This window comes from Hypanus sabinus, chromosome 4 (assembly GCF_030144855.1).
Source record: "Hypanus sabinus isolate sHypSab1 chromosome 4, sHypSab1.hap1, whole genome shotgun sequence".
NCBI lineage: Eukaryota > Metazoa > Chordata > Chondrichthyes > Myliobatiformes > Dasyatidae > Hypanus > Hypanus sabinus.
The window spans coordinates 68,024,417-68,030,462 of record NC_082709.1 but is presented as its reverse complement, the minus strand read 5'-3'; positions in this window follow the sequence as shown (position 1 = coordinate 68,030,462).

Genomic DNA, 6,046 nt, shown 5'->3' with positions numbered 1-6,046 from the left:
CACTTTCAGATCATTAAGCTTTCTGAGCACCTTCTCAGTCGTAATTTTCACTGCACATACTTCACTTCCCTGACTCTCTTGAATTTCCGGTACACTTCAGATGCCTTCCAAAATATGCATTCTGTTCCTCTGCCATCTCTGTGTCTCTCATTGCAATATCTCCAGTGCCATTTTCTATTGGTCCTAGATCTATCCTCAACTCTTTTTACTCTTTATATACTTAAAAAAGCTTTTAGTATTTTCTTTGATATTAGTCACCAGCTTCCTTTAATAATTCATCTTTTCCTTCCTAAGGACCTTCTTAATTTCCTTCTGCAAGTTTTGAAAAGCTTCCCAATCCTCTACCTTCCCACTAGCTTTGGCTTCCTTGCATAACTCTCTTTTGCTTTTACTTTGGCTCTGACTTCAGTTGTCAGCCATGGTAGGTTCATTCTTCCATTTGAAAATTTCTACTTATTTGGAATATATCTGTCTTGCGCTTCCCTCATTTTTCACAGAAACTCCAGCCATTGCTACTCTGCTGTCTTTCCTGCTAGTGTACATTTCCAGCCAACCTTGGCCAATTCCCCTCTCATGCCATTCTAATTTCCTTTATTCCACTGAAATATCAAAGCATTGGAATTTAGTTTATCCTTCTCAAATTTCAAAGTGAACTCGATCATATTGTGATCCTTGTTCCCCAAGGGTTCATTAACCTTAAGCTCTCTTATCACCTCCGGATCATTGCACAACACCCAATCCAGCATAACTGATCCCCTAGTGGGCTCAACAACAAGCTGTTCTAAAAAGCCGTCCCTTAGACATTCTACAAATTCTCTTGAGGTCCAGTACTGGCCTAGTTTTCCCAATCCACTTTCATGTTAAAATCCCCAACAATTATCATGACATTGCCCTTCTGACACACTTTTTCTATCTCCTGCTGTAATTTGTAATCCACAGCTGCTGTTTGGAGGCCTCTATATACATTTGTGGCGACCCATTTCCTGGCACATCTGAACCGGCTCACAATTAGCCAGTGTTCCGGCGAAGGGAGATAGCCTGCGGGGATTTGCGAGCACAGAGCTTTGGAGCCTCTGCGCAGGGGGGCAGGTTGAGGGAGGCTTAAAAGTGAGGCTGGGGATTTCGAATAAAGTTTTTTTCTTCGAATGCAATTACCGACTCCGTGTCGTAATTTTAGCGCTGCATGTAGCACACCGCTACACATTGACCTTTGTTGAGGTGCAGCGTATTACTCCACATTTGCGTTTTACTCTTTGTTCGGCTCGACCTATTTGTGTGAACAGGCGTTCAGCGTCATGAACATCAACAAAGCCAGCCACAGATCCAAGTTAACTGACCAACACCTCAGATCCATCCTGAGAATCGCCACAACAAAACTAAATCCAGACTTTGATGCGCTGGCTAAAAAGGGAGACCAACAACACTGTTCCCACTGAAATTAAAAATAAGTTTCTTCGTTGTGTTATGTAAAAAATGCATTTGAAAATATTTTTTTCAATAAGCCTTACATGTTACATGTCATTTCTGTTAAGTGATGGACATGAGTAGTGCACAGGTGCACATACGTTCTCAAAATAAAAAATGCGCTCCAGATCAAATAACGCGCTCCACATACTGGTGCGGTCTCACTGTTCTGTCATTGTGCGGGTCGTTGTTGAGTTTTGGCACAGGGGACAATTGAATAAGAAGGAGCAGGACAAGTAGACCTGCATCTCCTACCGTTTTTGAAATAAAGACAGTCAGGAGGAGAGTGATGATGATAATATCTTGAAGGATAACAGAATTTTCAGTGCTTTAAAATAATAACTGTTACTATTAAAAAAAGCTGTATTTTATTCATTTAATTTTCAGTGTTTTAAAAGTCATTTCAATAAATAGCTAAATACTATGGGACTTCAAAGACAGATATTTTGTTGTAATGCATTTGTTCATTTTCAATTGAAATTAAAGCACATGTTTTCTACATATTCCATGATATTTTATTTTCTCTTATGAGGTGTATTAGCAAAACACTCCGTCCATCTGCTCCTGGTCCAGCCCCCCTGTCAAATTTTAGAACCCTTTGTGGCCCTCAAGTCAAAAAGTTTGCCCACCCCTGTTCTATACCTTTCAATCCTATGCCATCCCTTTCTCATGATTTAATATTATTTCTTGTACACGATAGTTCACAGACTTCAATGCGAACAATGTTAAAGGGAAAATAAAACAATAAACGCCAGGCTAAATAGGGCCATTAACTAAAACTCTCAAAAGGCAAATAAAGCCTAAACTGTGGCTGTAAACAACATCTAAACATTAAACGAATACCACGTCTTCAGAGTCAATTGACTCAACAGTCCAATGCGAAGCATTGCTGTGCTCTGTCCAAGTCTCGACAAGCACTACGATGACAAGTATGGAGTTAAATACCATCACGATTAGATAACAGTTAGCTGACACATGCAAATTCACAAGCGCAACTGCCATATTTACTGTGCTGCTGAATCCGTGGCTGTGACAGACCCCCCTCTAGGTGCAGCCCCTGAGACACCACAGACCTGTGTCATCTGAAAGTTCTGGATCAGCGACTTGTCCAAGATGTCCTTCGCTGGGATCCAAGTACGTTCCTCTGAGCCATACCCTTCCCAGTCCACAAGGTACTGGACCTTACCACGTACCCAGCGAGATGCCAGGAGGTGCCACATGGGAACCATCTACCAGGCAGGGAGGAGGGGGAGGTGGGGTGACTGGGACCAGGGGAGAGGTAGTAACCGGCTTGAGATAGGAAACATGGAATTTTGGGCGCACCTTTAGTGATGTTGGTAGACACAATCTATAAGACACCTTGTTAACAGCCTTTTCCACTACACACGGTCCCATGTAGTGTGGTGCCAATTTCCGGTTCTCAACTTTCAGGGGAAGATCTCTTGATACCAACCAGACCGTCTCTCCTGGCTTGAATGGCCTTACCTGTCGACGGAGCTGATCAGCCTGCCGGGAATGCACAGCAGAGAAGCCCTGGCTCGTCTCCAGGTGCTTGTAGCGCTGGATCAGCTGTTCAGCAGCAGGAACTCCGACATCGATCTCCTGATCAGGGAAGAGCGGGGGCTGGAATCCCTTCTGGCATTCAAAGGGAGACATACCGGTGGAGGATGACTGGAGGTTATTGTGAGTGATCTCTGCCCAAACCAACTGGGATTGGACGTAGGGTTGGAAGAGGCAAGACAGTGCAGGGTTGTCTCCACCTCCTGGTTCACTCTCTCAGTCTGGCCGTAGACTGGGTGGAAGAGGCAAGACAGTGCAGGGTTGTCTCCAACTCCTGGTTCACTCTCTCAGTCTGGCCGTAGACTGGGTGGAAGAGGCGAGACAGTACAGGGTTGTCTCCAACTCCTGGTTCACTCTCTCAGTCTGGCCGTAGACTGGGTGGAAGAGGCAAGACAGCGCAGGGTTGTCTCCAACTCCTGGTTCACTCTCTCAGTCTGGCCATTAGACTGGGGGTGGAAGCCAGACGAGAGGCTGTCCGTGGCTCCTACAAGAGAGCAGAAAGCTTCCAAAGGTGGGAAGTGAACTGTGGTCTACAGTCAGACACTGTGTCTTGAGGAAAGCCATGGAGCCTGAACACATGTTGAACCATGAGTGTGGCAGTCTCACGAGCTGATGGGAGCTTGGGGAGGGCAATGAAGTGGGCAGCCTTGGAAAATCGATCCACAACGATCAAAATGGTGGTGTTTCCATTAGATAGAGGCAGACCAGTGATGAAATCTACTGGGAGGTGGGACCAGGAATGGTGGGGTACAGACAGTTGACATAACTGACCCACAGGATGCTGGCATGATGTCTTGTTCTGAGCACAAGAGAGACAGGCAGATACAGGGTCATGGACATCCTAGGACATAGATGGCCACCAAAATTGTCTCTTTATAAACTCCTGAGTCCATTGAATTCTTGGATGTCCAGCCAGATGGGAGGAGTGACCCCATTCCAACACTTTGGAATGTACTGCAGCAGGGACAAACAGCCGGTTGGGAGGTCCCCCACCTGAGTTTGGATCTGATTGTTAAGCGGCCCTCACCTCTGCCTCTATTCCCCAGATCACTGGAGCAGTGATACACAAGCGAGGAAGAATGGGCCCTGGACCGGCATTGTCCTCAGATCCGTCGAACTGCCAGGAGAGAACATTGACTGCCGGGACGATAAGTGAGGATGAAATTGAACCGTGTGAAGCCCACCAGGCTTGATGAGAGTTGAGTCTCTTATCATCCTGAATATAGGACAGGTTCTTGTGAACTGCCCAGACCAAGAATGGATGCTCTGCCCCCTCCAGCCAGTGTCGTCATTCTCCTAGTGCCTCCTTGACAGCCAGAAGCTCCCGGTTCCCAACATCGTAATTCCTCTCGGCCAGAGTCAAGTGATGGGAAAGAAAGGCACAAGGGTGAAGCCAGCTCTCCACAGACGAGCGGTGAGAGAGGACAGCTCCAATGCCGATATCGGATGCATCCACCTCGACAATGATTGGCTGAGATGGGTCTGGATGTTGCAGCAGCGGGGCAGTGGTGAAACGTCGCTTTTGCTCTGAAAATGCTCGGTTGGCATTGTCCGTCCAATGGAATCCTGCCAAGGTCTTCTGGGTGAGTTCATTCATTGGAGCCACAATAGAGCCGAAATTCCAGATGAAGTGGCGATAAAAGTTCACAAACCCCATGAAGCACCGTACCTGTTTTACTGTAGACAGTTTGGGCCACTCTGCAACTGCCTGAACTTTACTAGGGTCCATTTGAAGACTGGATGGGTAAGTATATAGCCCAAAAACAACACCTGGTCTTTATGGAATTCACATTTTTCAGGCTTGGTGTACAGGTTTGTGTTGCTCTTAAGCATTTATATAACTTTATTAAATTTACACTTTAAATAATTTGTAACTATTTTCTAGTTAAAGTTAAAGGTTGATAACTACATTACGGTTTAACAAAGGTAAAATTCATTGTCTATGGTATATCACGGCATGTGATGACGTCACCTCCAGTTTCGCCGCGTCTTATGGGTAACTTCTGGTTTGGAGAAAGAGGATGGGGGGGGGCCACGCATGCAGCACGAACGTGAAAAGCTCCATTTCTACCCAAAAAGAAACATCATAGAAGCAACGCTGTAAATTCATACAACAGTAGACATGTTGAAGTAAAAATATTAACACAGATTCTGTTAAAGGAAACAACGGTCGATGAGGTTTATTTTCTTGTGCCATTGAAAGCACTGCTGGAAACATTGTGTTGGAGTCGACCTAAAACCTTTGATGGTCAATACACTGCATAAATGCTTAAGCAGATTCTGCCTATATGGTGTACCTTTGATGAGACTCCTTTGTAATACAGCTTGTTATAGTTTTATTTTTACAGGTATTTACAATGCAAATGTGGTCTCAAGAATGAAACAGGCACTGTATATATTTTGTATTATTTTATCAACAATTTTCACCATATGATATTAATATGGAAGAGTGACCGGTAAATGGTTAACCTTACAATGACTCTGTCTTCATTGGCTCCGGTTTAACTTGGTGTTTAGTCAGAGTTTCAATGCACTGCACGAGAACACTACAGTGAAAAGGCGGAATCATTAGATGTTTTGACAAGTGGTATGATGGCTTCGCAATCAAGCACCAAGTCATTTGCATCCAGCGCCAAGAGCAGTAGTACGTTGGCAAGTGTGGCTGCCCTCGCAAGAGCTGAAGCAGAAGCTGCCAAGGTGCGAGTGTCATTTGCTAACCAAGAAGCAAAACTGAAAATGGAAAAGGCTACCAGAGAAGCAGAAAGTATCACAAGAGACGCACAAAACCAGCTGGAAAAAGCAAGGATAGATACAAAGTTAGAAGTGCTGACACTACAACGAGAAGCTGATGCAGCCATGGGGGAAGCACAAGTGTTGAAAAATGCTGAAGAAATGCACCTTCTGGGTGAAACAGGAGAATCTATATCAGAAAGGGCCAAATTGGAATGCACCAGCGAATATGTCCAATCTCAAGTTGACCTGCAGATTCGTCCTCCCTCTCCATACTTGCCTGTTGGTGTCC